The sequence below is a fragment of the Myotis lucifugus genome, unplaced genomic scaffold, assembly GCF_000147115.1.
Source record: "Myotis lucifugus unplaced genomic scaffold, Myoluc2.0 scaffold_142, whole genome shotgun sequence".
NCBI classification, from domain to species: domain Eukaryota; kingdom Metazoa; phylum Chordata; class Mammalia; order Chiroptera; family Vespertilionidae; genus Myotis; species Myotis lucifugus.
In genome coordinates this window covers 3,430,900-3,446,494 of record NW_005871190.1, presented here as the reverse complement: position 1 = coordinate 3,446,494, position 15,595 = coordinate 3,430,900, and the positions used below count along the sequence as shown (strand labels likewise).

Genomic DNA, 15,595 nt, shown 5'->3' with positions numbered 1-15,595 from the left:
AGCAGACTTATGATTTTTTCCTTACTGACCATAATTTAACATTTTCAAAAAATCACACAGGATTGTTGCTTCACATAATTCCTATAGACTCTGATAGAAACTATACTGATTAGTTTCACAGTCTCTAGCCTTTGGATAAGATGGAAAAAACAACCTAAGTATTATGGGTAGCAAGAAGAAGCCTAAGACAATACAGATAAGAGTGGCAATTTTTTCAAGATCAGCAGTAATCTGCCAGTTACTCTAAAACAGGGGTCCTCAAACTACGGCCCGCGGGCCACATGCAAATACAAATATTGTATTTGTTCCCGTTTTGTTTTTTTACTTCAAAATAAGATATGTGCAGTGCGCATAGGAATTTGTTCATAGTTTTTTTTAAACTGTAGTCCGACCCTCCAACGGTCTGAGGGACAGTGAACTGGCCCCCTGTTTAAAAAGTTTGAGGATCCCTGCTCTAAAAGATGTTTGAAGATAATGATCTTACTATATAGGTAAATAACCTCCCTTTAAACTCTAGCTAACCTAATTGAATAGTTCTGTGATAGGTTAGTTGTCATTAAGTAAAATTTAAGCAAACAAGCAGATTACTTCTGATGTTTCAGATACATATTTTGTTTCATCTCCATATGTTCCTGCTCATGGTCCAATATTTCATTCCTTTTCCACTGAGGAGACAGACATATGTCAAGAGGATAAAGGGCTTAAATCAAGTAGGTTGCTTGCTACCTTTGAATACCAGCGGGTATGAATTTGGGTATGAAAAGAAAAGAGATGAGAGGTGACTCATGTCAATGAAACAATACAGACATACATTGCACATTTAGGAAAGTTATTTAGTTGGGTTGCTAATTACATAAGTTGGAATTCAAGCTTTTCTTAATGTTCTATCTGCTTCAAGGAAATGTATGTGCTCTCTTTTGTTATACTCAAGGAGTTAGCAAGCAGCACTTAGAATACCAATATTGAAAATGGAGAGTGGAGGGAACACAAGATTAGCATTTGTATTGTTATATCAAGCAAAATATTCATCACTTAAACCAAGCTGAGTTACTAAATGCCAATTTGAAAACCATAAAAAGTCTTCAACAAATATATTACAATCAAGAAGAGTGGGCTAAATATTTTTTCACATCATTTACCAGTGATTGTTGTAAATGTACTTCCACCTTAATTAATAAAAGATGATTTCAAAATGAATAAAACACAAAGGATTTCCTTCCAGTACTTGGCCTAATGATGAATAAATGAAGACAAGAGAATTCTATTGTTATAGAAAGACTTTTTTTTTCTTAAAGGTGAGCTAAAATGGCTTTTAACAATACACAAAGAAAATGTGTTTTACTAAAAAGAAAAATCTCCATACACTGAATTTGACATTAAAGCTAAAAGAAATCTGTAGAAATAAAGTCTTTTAAAAATACCTCTTTATTTGTAAGCATTCTGATTAACTGATTGAGAAGAGAACAATGATATTTTTCTTCCTCAGATTAAAAAAAGTTAAAAATAAATGCAGTTAATACAACTGCAACAAAAGAATTAGTCAAGTGAAATAGTCAATGTTACAGAGTGAAGAGATAGCAATGATCATAACAAAAGAAGTTTTAAAACAGGGAAAGAAGTAAAAATGCAATTTACTATTGTGTTTAGGGGCATTTTATATACTTATGAAGGAAAATGTCTCAGCATATTTCAGGTATCCATGTATATTTCCATGTCAAGGGCAACTATTCATTTAAAGAAAATATGTTAGGAGAGAGAAATTTACATCCTTATCACTTTATTAATATTTAGTGTTGTGATTAAATGAAGGTGAAAACGCATTTTTCTTGTAATACTAAGGTAAAGGTCCAGTCTGTCATTAATAGCTTAGTGCTCACATCCCTTCTTGGCCTTTTGGCTAAGATCAAGGGTAGTATCTGTTCTTATCAGTTTAATCGATTGCTGATCTTGTGAAGTCATATGCAATACAAACTTTACATTCTTATGGGCGGGGGGATGATTGCACAAGGAAAAAAAACACCTCTAAGACTCCTATGGGCATTAATTTTTAACTTAAAAAACATGTGGTATAAAATCAACTAACAGAGAAACAAACAAACAAACAAAAAAAACTCTACAAATCATAAGAAATCCACACAACCTTATGCACCATTGAAACCAAAGTGCTGAGTTTGGGTCTGAGTTCATTGTCTCACAAAATCGAAGAATGAGCTTATGGACAAAAATAGTTAGTGGAAGCAAAATTTATTGAGAAACAGACAGGCTCCTGCACAGGGAGCAGCAGGGAGGGGGGCAAAAGCAGGTTGCGAGTGAAGCTTCTTTGTCTCAGGTTCCACAGTCTACTGCCCCTTAAGCCAGGCCTGGAAAAGGTGCAGCTGGGGTTCCAGGAGAGCCCAAAGCAGGCTGGTTTCCAGAGCTTCCGTTCCATGTTGCAGTCAAGTGTAGTTCAGCATCCAAGCTACTTAAAGTCTATTAGGTCCGTGTGAGGAGTCCCATATAGTCATAAGTCACATGGGCACAGGGAAGCATGTCCCCTGCCACAGAAGAGCCAGGAACCCAGTGCACCAGAGAGAGAAGAAAGTGTGCTTCTTTGTCTGGGGGTAGATACAAGCTCTGTTAGCTCCTGATTGGTCATTTCAAATAATTCTGCCTTAGCAACATCCATACATTTAAAACTCAAGTTCCTGCCCAAGGACAGACCTGATTGAGGACTGCCACTTCAGTTCCAAGGTGCTATCACTGTTCCCACCAACCCGGGTTGCCCTACCGACTCCGGCCTGGCTGGGTCTAGTTTTCCCCACTCAGCTGGGTTGTCTTAGCAACTCCTGCCTAGCTGGGTTCAGTTCTAGGTCCTTTTGTTTGTCTCTGTGGTGCAGTCAGCAAGCTGCAACCTGTTATTTCACAAGATTCTGTTACTCCTGGACTTTCCTGTGCTATTCCCCCTCCCTGACTCCCTAGCCCTCTCATTATTTAGTTAAAGCAGCTTCTGAATTTTAACAATTACAGGAAGATTTTCAAAACAAAATGAAGCAAATAAAAATATATCTAACTTTTTAAACATAGAAAGAAGGAAAAGTGATGAGCTAGTATGACAAAAATGTTTTAATTCTGTTTAGCTGAGATAGAATTTCTAATAGAAATAAGGAAGTGATGTAAGTCTTCTGCTCATAAAAAACTATCATCAAATGTATGATGGAATGTCACAAAGAAAAACACAAACTCAGTATCAAAGTCAGATGAACTCAAAGTCAATATCAGAGTTAAACTTACATCATTTTTCAAAGCATAAGAAAACATTATAAATCAGAATACTGTAAACATTTTTCACTAGGCATGGATTGAAAAGCCTTTTAAAGGTTAATTAGCTACTTCATCTTTCTCTATTTCAATGACAACAGTTCTTCAGAAAAATGAAAGATTCAGGTATTCAATTTCAAGTTTTCACTTTGTGGTTCATTGTATTTAGAAAGCAATATACTCAAACACAATTTTCGAATTTGGAAGAACGTTTTCGCTGGCTAGTGCACATATATAATTTAAATACTCTACCTACATGTAAAAATCCAACTTCATTACATAACCCTTCCCTATATGATATGTTACAAGAATTTCTTTGGGGGCAAAAGTGCAAATTACAGAAAAAAGTCATTCTTTGTTTTTTTTTTTTTTTTTTTTTCTTTTTATCTGACTTTTCTCCATTCTGAAATAGAATCTTAATAAATCTAATATATTATTGACTTAAATTGTTAAAAACTGATAGAATTTACAGTTGATAAACACTTTCAACATATTACATTGGTTGAAAATTTTTCTAAACAGAATCTAAATCAGTCCACTTAATGAAACAAAAATAGAGTCAGGCTTTAGAAAGGTCTGTAACTTTGGGTATTTATTACAAATTCACAATTCAGAACTGTAAAGAAAATAATAGCTTATAATTTACTCTGACTACTACTGTTTAATGAGGTAATATTGTCTAACAATAGAATACTATTTAGTTCCAAAAATATTTAATAGAGATTTAGAAGGATCCAGCAGTAAGCATGTTGGTGTCATGTTGCTTGAAGCAACATTTCCAGACCAGTACTGCAGCTTATTAGTGTATGTATTTATGATACACCGGTGAGTTTTATTGTTGCCCAGAAATGTGGATGGTTTTCTTGAACCAGGATGAGTTAATATTAAAAGTTAACCTGGGCTAGCACTTTGGAAAGTTTTATGCATTTCTAACCTGATTATTTGTCTTCTCTAAAAAATATTTTTTAAGATTCTAAATATAGACATACTGGAAGGTCATAGGAAAACATTTATCACAAGTGCTTTCAAAGGAAACAAAGTTTATTAGATTTGATTTCTCTTTGAAAACTGAAATTTCTGAACTAAATATTCTAAAATTGTGTAAACTAAAATAATAGGCTTTTAGCAGAATTATAACCATATACTGAAGCAACAATAACACATTTATTTCATTTTTATTATGTATTTATTTTACAATTTTTGACCTTAAAATACTTGTTTTTGCCCCCAGATATTTCTATTAGAAATAGATATGTGATTCTGATATAATAATTTATGTAGCTATTTCTTTCCTACACATTATCTCATATGACAGCCTTCTTGATTTCTAATTAGCCTGGCTACCTTCCTGTCTTCTTGCCTTTGTGGGAATTATTCTACTTTTTCTTTAAGAAAAAAGGAGCAGAAGATATAGCAAGTAATTAGTAAAGTAAATAGCAAGTATCAAGTGAGAGAAAATATTATAAATCCATAGTATAATATATTCCACAAGAATATAAGTTCCATGAAAACCAGTGCTATGATTTTTATAGAATTTTATATACCTTGGGCCATTTATATTTAACATGTTCAATAAATGTTTTTAGAATAAATTAATTGTGTTAATTCTTTTTCTTTATTTCCTGAGCCTTCCAGATTGTTTAGGGGTATTTAAAGGAACCATTGAGTGCACTCACCAAACTTTTTAAAGATTTTTTTTTGCCAAATATCAAGGGAGAATTATTTTTCATTTTCTAATTTACAAAGTAATTGGTCTCTTTATAGGACATTGAGTGAAAATTGTCATAAGTCTTAAGTGACAGACATCAGTTGAAAGAGTTTTTCCCCAATGTCATCTTATTTTATACTTGTGATAATAGTAAATATTAATTAGCTCCGTGCTGGGAAGCTTTCTCTCCTTGAACTGTTACATGGATCTGAGAAATACTTCAGACCCTTTTCCTCATTCCACATCCCCTAAAAAAGGTGGTAGATAAAATATGTTTATTTCTGGTCAACTTTTGTGAATAACAACTGTTCAGCACTTCCCTATGTTTGGGGTAATTTGCTTTTCTTATTTATACCTAAGAATATGCAGATGGCATTCAATTACAACGTTGATTAGTATATATATATATATATATATATATATATATATATATATATTTATATACACACACACACACACACACACACACACACACACACACTAGGGGCCCGGTGCATTAAATTTGTGCACTGGGCGGGGGGGGGTGTCCCTCAGCCCAGCCTTCCCCCTCTCACATACTGGGAGCCCTCAGGGGATGTCCTAGTGACAGCTTAGGCCTGCTCCCTGCTCCCCTTGGGGAGCGGGCCTAAGCCGCAGTCTGTGGGAGGTGACCGGGCTGATAAGGGGAAGGCACCAGCCCCATCACCCCGCTGCTGCAGCCACTGCCAGTCACCGCAGCCAGCAAGGATTTTTCATCAACACGGACTCCAGTCCCTTCAGCATGAAAAAATGACAACTTTCTTTAGGCATTTTCAAGATGTGTCTTTCATATAATAACTAGGGGCCCGGTGCACAAAAATTTGTGCAATCGGGGAGGGGGGGAAGGTCCCTCAGCCCGGCCTGTGCCCTCTCGCAGTCTGGGACCCCTCGGGGGATGACCACCTGCTGGCTTAGGCCTGCTCCCCGGGGAATTGGACCTAAGCTGGCAATCAGACATCCCTCTGGCAGCCCAGCAGCCCTCGGGGGATGTCCACTTGCCAGCGGGGAGCAGACCTAAGCTGCAGTTGGACATCCTTAGCGCTGCTGAGGAGGCAAGAGAGGCTCCCACCACCACTGCTGTACTGGCAGCCATCAGCCTGGCTTGTGGCTGAGCAGAGCTCTCTCATGTGGGAATGCACAGACCACCAGAGGGCAGCTCCTGCATTGAGCGTCTGCCCCCTGGTGGTCAGTGTGTGTCATAGTGACCAGTCATTCCCAGTCCTTCTGCTGTTAGGGTCAGTTTGCATATTACCCTTTTACTATATAGGATAGAGGCCTGGTGCATGGGTGGGGGCTGGCTGGTTTGCCCTGAAGGGTGTCCGGATCAGGGTGGGGGTCCTGCTTGGGTGCCTGGCCAGCCTGGGTGAGGGGCTGAGGGCCGTTTTCAGGCTGGCCTGAGACTGAAGCTCCCAGCCTCTCCTTTTTTCTTTTTTCTTTTTTTATTCTGGGATTTATTTACCTTCTATAATTGAAACTCTGTTGCCTTCACTGGCGCTCCCAGCTCTGAGGCCGCGGCTGGCTGAAAGCAAGTATCTTGGGTTTGTTTAGCTTCTATAATTGAAACTTTGTTGCTTTTGGAGCTTAAAGCAGGCCGCAGCAGGCGGGGAACCTTGGCTTCCTCCATCATTGGAGCAAGCAAACCTCCTGCTCGCTTCAGCTGCGTGGCTGCTGGCCGCCATCTTTGTTGGCAGTTAATTTGCATATCCTGCTGATTAGCCAATGGGAAGAATAGCAGAGGTATGGTTAATTACCCTTTTTGTCTTTTATTAGATAGGATAATTTATTATTATTTTTTTATCCTCACCTGAGGATATGTTTCCATTGATTTTTAGAGAATGTGGAAGAGATAGGGAAAGACAGAGAGAAACATCAAAGTGAGAGGAACACTTTGATTGGTTGCCTCCTGCATGAGCCCTGACCTGGGCCCAGGCCAGGTAGGAGCCTGCAACCTAGGTACATGCCCTTGGTCAGAATTGAATCCAGAATCCTGCCATCGGCAGGCCAAGGCATTATCCACTGAGCAAAACCAGCTAGGGCAGGATATGACATTTCTTAGCCCTCCAGCAGCGGACCTTCGTTTTTTTTGCCAGGAGTGTGGTGAAAAACACTAGATCACCTTTTTGGATTCTTATTACCCAAGTTACTAAGAATATTACCAGTGGCATACAGGGAGCTTAGCCAATGAGCGGTCAGAAAAGGTGTTTCCTCTGGAGTTCACACCAATCGCCAGCATGGTCCCCCCTGGCCCAGGCCTGACGCCTCTGGCCCAGGCTTCAGGCCTGGGCAGGGGCCCCCATATCTCCCTGATCACCGGCTCCACCCTCGCCCAGGCCTGATGCCTCACCCAGAGGCGTCAACCCCCATCACCCTCTGATCACAGGATAGGCCCCTTGCACAAGCATGACGCCTCTGCCAGAGGCGTCAGGCCTGGGCAGGGGACCCCCATCTTCCCCCGATCACCGGCTCACCCCCCACCCAGGCCTGATGCCTCTGGCCCAGGCTTCAGGCCTAGGCAGGGGACCCCATCTCCCCCCGATTGCCAGATCCACCCTCACCCAGGCCTGATGCCTCGGCCAGAGGTGTCAACCCCCATCGCCCTCCAATCGCCAGATCGGCCCCTTGCCCAGGCCTGACGCCTCTGCCAGAGGTAGGGGTACCCATCTCTCCCAGATCACTGGCTTCTGGGCGGCTTCTGGGGTTTCTGGGGCTGGCCTGCAGCCCAACAGGCGGCAGGCAGGCGGCTTCTGGGATCACACATGAGGGCCTGGATGATGGCTCTTGTGCTTGTGGCTGCACTGTCCCGCCCTGCCTGCAGTATGCGAATTAGCTGCCATCTTTGTTGGCAGTTAATTTGCATATCACACTGATTAGCCAATGGGAGGCGTAGTGAAGGTATGGTCAATTACCATGTTTGTCTATTATTAGATAGGTATATATCATTCCTTATTCTCTAATTGAATTATTACTAAATAGCAAGCTTGCAAAAAATTTCATAACATCATTAAAATATTTGAAAAATTCTGTTTTCTGTCTCTATTATAATTTCTATATATTATCTACACTAATAAAAGAGAAAAATGGTAATTGGCGTACGACCGCTACCCTTCCCATTGGCTAATCAGCGTATCCTTATGCAAATTAACTGTCAGCCAAGATGGCGGCCGGCAGCCAGGCAGCTGGAAGCGAACATGAGGCTTGCTTGCTCCAGGGACTGCAAACTCCAACATTCCCCGCCTGACTTGCCGGCCTCTGAGCTGGCAGTTTGAAACATTCTAACAAATATAGCCGGCTGGGATCTCAGAGCTGAAGTTATACATTGTTTCGATTATAGAACTGAAACAAACCAGCGGAAGCCTCAGAGCTAGAGCCAGAGCTAAAGCTGGCCCAGAAGAAAAAAAAAAAAGAAAAAAAGGAGCGGTTGGGAGCTTCAATCAACAACTGCCAGCCTGAAAGCAGCCCTCAGCCCCTCACCCAGACTGGCCAGGCACCCCAGTGGGGACCCCCACCCTGAAGGGTGTGTGACCAGCTGCAAACAGCCATCATCCCCTCATCCAGGCTGGCCAGGCACCCCAGTGGGGACCCCCACCCTGATCCAGGACACCCTTCAGGGCAAACCAGCCGGCCCCCAGGCCTCTATCCTATATAGTAAAAGGGTAATATGCCTCCCAGCACCGGGATCAGCGGAGCCGAGAGGCCTCCTGGCACCAGATCAGCATGACAGGGTGCAGCGCCCAAACCCCCTGATCGCCCTGCGGCTCTGTGTGTGACAGGGTGTGGCGTCCCAACCCCCTGATTGGCCCTGCTCTGTGTGTGACAGGGGGTGGCGCCCCAACCCCCTGATCGGCCCTGCTCTGTGGGTGATAGAGGGCGGCGCCCCAACCCCCTGATCCGCCCTGCTGTGTGTGTGACGGGGGGCGGTGCCCTAACTCCCCTATCGGCCCTACTCTGTGCGTGACATGGGGCAGTGCCCCAACCCCCTGATTGGCCCTGCTCTGTGAGTGACAGGGGGCAGCGCCCCAACCCCCTGATTGGCCCTGCTCTGTGCATCACAGGGGGTGGCGCCGAAACCTCCCCATTGACCCTGCCTTGAGTGTGATAGGAGGTGATGCCCCAACCCCCCAATCAGCCCTACCCTGAGCGTGACTGAGGGTGGCATCGCAACCTCCCAATCCGCCCTGCTCTGTGCATGACAGGGGGCGGCACCCCAACTCCCCAATCAGCCCTGCTCTGAGCCTGACCAGGGGCTGCATCTAGGGATTGGGCCTGCCCTCTGCCACCCAGGAGCAGGCTTAAGCCAGCAGGTCGTTATCTCCCGAGGGGTCCCAGACTGCGAGAGGGCACAGGCCGGGCTGAGGGACCCCCCCTTCCCCCCGGAGTGCACAAATTTTTGTGCACCGGGCCTCTAGTCTCATTATAATTAAATATCCTAGACCATGCTTGCCTCATAAGTGTTTGGGAGTCTCATATATTCAGAGCTAAATAAAAAATTGCCACATGGTAATTGGCCAAAAGGCCCCTCAGGCCTGCTAACACAAGATTTGCCAAATGTCCCTTGGAGCATCAACTGTTGTGCAGGCATCACCCAGTGAAATGTGTTTTGCACCAGGTTTCCTCAGACTGCTTTGTTTCTTCAACTGAAAAAAACTATAGCAAAATTTTAATTTTGGATTATGGTTCTGTTCCAAAGATAGCCAGATAATTGAGTAATATGAATCAGATCAAGGAATTTAAGATGATGATCTCTAATGTTAGGATGACCTCATGATGTTAGGGTTAATATACTTCATCATTTTGTGATCACCAATTTGTATGGCCATTAACAAACATTGCTTTGCATGTAGTAACATGGCATCTGGCCTCTTCTCGGGCCAGTAACATATCCCCTTTTGGACACCTTATCATTTTGACATTCTATCAATTGTATCTGGAATATAACTTAAAAGTCTGCAAGCACATTGTATAAACTTATTAAAAAAACAGCTGAAATGTGTTGTATTGAAAGATATACACATTTTATAAGATTTGGGTATGAAAAGAGTTTTGTGGATACCCACATACTGGTTCTAAAGTTTCTATGGAGAGGCCAAAGACTCAGAATAGCCAAAATAATGCTGAAAGAAAACAAAAACAAAAATCAAAGTTGGAAGACAGACACTATTCAACTTTAATACTTACTATAAAACTAGAGCAATAACGATAGTGTGATATTGGCAAAGGAATAGACAAGTAGACCAATGGAATAGAGTCCAGAAATAGACCCCCATAAATATAGCCAATTGATCTTTGACAGAACAGAAAAGGCAATGCAATGAACCAAAGATATTCTTCTCAATAAATGATGCTGAAACAACTGGACATCCATGTAAAAGAAAATAAATCTACACACATGCCGGAAGCCGGTCCACCCTTGCTGCTTGACACAGTCGCTGCAGGGAAGAAACATCTGCACAGCATATGTTTCAAGGGACCTGGCTTATATGGCATACTGTTCTTAATATGTTTGCTCCCCTTCTTCTATGTGTTTTAACCAAGGTCACCTCTCCGAGAAAGGCTGTTTCCCTGGAGTTAGGGAGGGAATAAAACCCCTTAACTAAGTGCCAGGCGGGTAATTAATCACTTTAACTACAAACAATCACGCTTAAGCTACATAATCTTTACTTAGGATAATCTCCTTCAGTTACTCCCTTGTAGCTTAATAGAACAATAGAGTAACCTTGGAATGGAGATAAGAAATGCCCTAACCTTTGAAATAGAATGGATAGGATTAAAATCAACTGGTATAAATACAGATGTAACAAGACAATAAACACAGAACCTGGCTAGGCTGCTGATCAACTGAACGCTGTCTCCGTGTCATTCCTTCTTCGCCAACTCCGTCCACACCTTTGGGAACCCCTGGACCTGTTTGGGTTGGACCCCAACACACAGATCTTGTAGACTTCACTAGAAATTAACTCAAAATGAATCACAGACCTACATGTGAAATAGAAACAAAACTATAAACCTCCTAGAAGATAACATAGGAGCAAGCCTAGATGACCATGGGTGTGGTGATGCCTTTTTATATATAACACCAAAGGCATTATCCATGAAACAAAGAATTGATAAGCTAGATTTCATTAAAATTTAGTATTTCTGCTCTGTGAAGGACACTGTTAAGAAAATGGGAAGACAAGCCTCATTTTGCAAAAATAAAATATTTTCAAAGGACACTTCCAATAAAAGTCGTATCCAAAATATACAAAGAATTCTTAAAACTGACAACCCAGCTCTAGCTGGTTTCACTCAGTGGATAGAGCATTGGTCTGAGGACTGAATGGTCCCAGGTTTGGTCAAGGGCTGTGCATGGATTGTGGGCTCAATCCCGAGTAGGGGGCATGCAGGAGGCAGTTAATCAATGATTCTTTCTCATAATCTCTTTCCTTCTCCCTTCATCTCTGAAATTAATAAAAATATATTTTTAAAAAACTGACAACCCAAATAAAAAATGAGCCAAAGACCTTAAGAAGACGCCTCACCAAAGAAGATATATGAATGGCAAATAGGCATCCTATCTAATAAAGAGGTAATAAAGAGTACATCTCTTGAGGGGTCCCAGATTGGAGAGGGTGCAGGCTGGGCTGAGGGACACACCTCCCCCCGTGCATGAAATTCGTGCACAGGTAGGGTCCCTAGGCCTCCCTGCCTCCTCTTCCCTTGCTCCCTCAGTGCCCTGCCGCCGCTGCTGGTCTCCCACCATATTCCGCGCCACCCCCTGGTGGTCAGCACACGTCATAGCAAGCAATCAAACTCCCTATCTCCCAGTCGAACTCCTGAGGGGACAGTTTGCATATTAGCCTTTTATTATATAGGATGCTTCACATGTTATGTCTGCAGGAAAATACATTTTGAAATAAGAATCAGATACAACCATAAACCTGTCAGAATGTCTAAAATCAGGAATACTGACAACTATATGCTGGTGAGCACAGGTGCAATAGGAACTCTCATTCATTTCCGCCCAGAATGCAAATGGTACAGCTACTTTGGAAGATAGTTTGGCAGCTTCTTGCAACACTCAACATACTTTTAAACCATATGCTCCAACAATTGTGCTCCCTTGAATTTGCTCAAAATATTTGAAAACTTATGTCCACACAAAAACCTGCACATGGATGTTTATAGCGGGTTTATTCTAATTACCAAAACTTGGAAGAAACCAAGATATCCATTATTAGGTGAATGGATGAACAAACTGAGGTACATCCAGACAATATAATATTATTGAGCACTGAAAAGAAGTAAACTGTCATGAAAAGACATGAAGAACCTTAAATGCATATCACTAAATGAAATATATCAATCTGAAATCACTACTACTGTGTGATTTCTACTCTATGACATTCTGTAAAAGATAAAACTATGGAGACTAACAAAATCAGTGGTTGCCAGAGGTTGGGTGTGGGCAAGATGAACAGAAAGAGCACAGAGGATTTTGAAAGAGTGAAAATTCTCTGCATGATACTATAATGATGGATACATATCATTATACACTAGAGGCCCGGTACATGAATTCAAGCTTGGGTGGGGTTCCTCGGCCTGGCCAGATATCGCGGTGATGGGGGCCAGCAAGGAGGGACCATAGGAGGTTGGCTGGCCACAGGAGATTTGCTGTGGGAGTGTACTGACCACCAGGGGGTAGCTCCTGTGTTGAGCGTCTGCCCCCTGGTGGTCAGTGTGTCATTGATGGGTCTAATGGTCACTTAGGCTTTATATAGAAAGATTTTTTCCAAACCTATAGAGTGAACTACAGTGTAAACTATAGTTGATTATGATATATCAATTTAGGTTTATCAATTGTAGTAAATGTACTATTCTGATAAGGGGTATTGATAATAGGGGAGGCTATGCATTTGTGTGGGTTAGATAAAATGTAAATCTCTATACTTCCTTTCATTTTGTTGTGAATTTAAAACCACTCCAAAAAATAAAGCCTTAGAAAAATTAAAAGGTTTGCTTGAAAGTAAAGTCACATACAAATTATATTTAAAAAGGAGGTAATATATAGAAAATATATTAAAAAGAGAGCTATTCTGCAAGGCCTACTTGTCAGATAGATTAGTATTGGGTACAAGATAATAACAGTTATGGCCAATAAAATGTCCACTAGTAATGTGGCTTACAAGTTCTCCACAGACCTACTTTAAACGTATCTTAAATTGGGCATTAATCTGTTCTTCCTAATTCAAGTAGTTTTGTTTTGCTTTTTTAAAGTATCTATTGGGTTACTTAGAAAATAGAGGAGAGGAAGTTGCATGAAAAATGAAGCTGCTATTTAAAAATACATATATTGGCAAATCATAACAAGGGTCTTAGTGTATACCCAGATTTATTAAAAGGACAATAGCAGCTAGCCAAAGAATATGTAATGTTTACTTTATAGCTGAAATTAAAGCTTTTTCAGGAAACACCTTTAAATTGCCTTCCCTAACTCAGTCTGTTCAAGGGTAAACTGTGCTTTGAGGACTTCCAACCAATCAGTTTACTCAGAGGGGAAAACAAACAAACAAACAAACAAACATAAAGTGAAACAAAATAAGACCCATTTTCACAGATAGTCTGTGAATAAGCCTTTTAAACCTCTCCTGGCTTTATTTTTTCCAAGAGATAATCTACACAATCGACCTTTATATATGAGTAAACTTTAGCTGTACTCTGTTTTATATCAGAATAATTCTTTGAGTTATTTTTGAGCAATTCTTTGAATATATATAATATAAAGCATTATGTTATATATAAAGTGAATCACAAGGGGGAATATGTATACTAAGAAATAAACATTTTAGAGTTGGGGATTCTCAGGAACATGACTTGAAATATCTTGATAAGTATTACTGTGTGTATGTGAGCAATTCTCCCTGTTGTGGCTCATATGCAATGTCCTCTACCTTCTCATAAAGTTGGACTGTCTGTGCCCACCAGATTATAGCATGTACGAAGATACAGAATCAGGACATGTGTTTCATAACACAGGGAGGCAGTTGTAAAATTTAAACCAGGCTGCACTTTGTTTTTAAAATAATCACTGAATGTCATAGTTATTCATATGTAGCTCCAACTTAATAAATTAGTTCATATAAATTAAAAATATGTTTATAGTCAGCATGGTTTAATGAAAAGATATAGTCTAGAGCAAGAAAATTTTATTTTAAACTCTGGTAAAATTTTTAATTTGCTATATAATCTTGGGAAAATAGCACATTTCTTTTTTTTTCTCTTTTTTTTTGAAATTCTTTCTTGTTTAAAATATGTCTCCTTTTCCTCCCATTGACCTCTCCCAGGCCACTCCCACCCCCAGCACATGCCTTCACCCCAATACTATCTGTGTCCATTGATAAGCTTATATGCATGCATACAAGTCCTTAGGTTGATTTCTTACCTACCCCCCCACCCCCATCTTTTCTCTGAAGTTTGAAGTTCTGTTCCATGCTTATATGTCTTTGGATCTATTTTTGTTCATCAGTTTATGCTGCTCATTATATTCTACAAATGAGTGAGATCATGTGATATTAATCTTTAATCGACTGGCTTATTTCGCTCAGCATAATGCTCTCCATGTCCATCCATGCTGTTGCAAATGGTAAGGGTTCTTTCTTTTTTACAGCAGCATAGAATTCCACTGTATAAGATGTACCACTATTTTTAATCCACTCATCTGCTGAAGAGCACTTAGGCTGTTTCCAAATCTTATCTATGGTAAATTGTGCTGCTATGAATGTAGGGGTGCAAATATCCTTTCTCATTGGTGTTTCTAATTTCTTGGGATATATTCCTAGAAGTGAAATTACTGGGTCAAATGAGAGTTCCATTTTTAATTTTTTGAGGAAACTCCATACTGTTCTCCACAATGGCTTCACCAGTCTGCATTCCCACCAGCAGTGCACAAGGGTTCCTTTTCCTCCACATCCTCACCAGCACTTGTCTTTTGTTGATTTGTTGATGATAGCCATTCTGACAGGTGTGAGATGGTATCTCATTGTCATTTTGATTTGCATCTCTCAGATGATTAGTGACTTTGAGCATGTTTTCATATATCTCTTGGCCTTCTGTATGTCCACTTTCAAAAAGTGTCTATTTAGGTCCTTTGCCCATTTTTTTATTGCATTGTTTATCTTCCTTTTCTTAAGTTGTGTAAATTCCCTATAAATTTTGGAGATCAGACCCTTATCAGATATCACATTTGCAAATATGTTCTCCCATGCAGTGGACTTTCTTGTTGTTTTGTTGATGGTTTCTTTTGCTGATCAGAAGTTTTTTATTTTGATGTAGTCCCATTTGTTTATTTTCTCCTTAGTTTCTTTTGTCTTAGGAGCTGTATCAGTAAAGATAATGCTCCAATATATGTCTAATATTTTGCTGCCTATGAATTCTTCTAAGATTTTTATGGTTTCTTATCTGACATTTAAGTCATTTATTCATTTTTTGCTTATTTTAGTTTATGGTGTAAGTGGGTGGTCTAATTTCATTTTGTTGCATGTATCTGTACAATTTTCCCAACACCATTTATTGAAAAGACTATCTTAACTCCATTGT

The 15,595-nt window shown here is 40.5% G+C and overlaps 1 pseudogene; it reads left to right on the top strand.

The window, feature by feature from the left end:
- The first annotated feature begins 1,877 nt into the window (after positions 1-1,877).
- Positions 1,878-1,984, top strand: LOC111827209 (annotated as a pseudogene).
- The last annotated feature ends 13,611 nt before the right edge of the window (positions 1,985-15,595 follow it).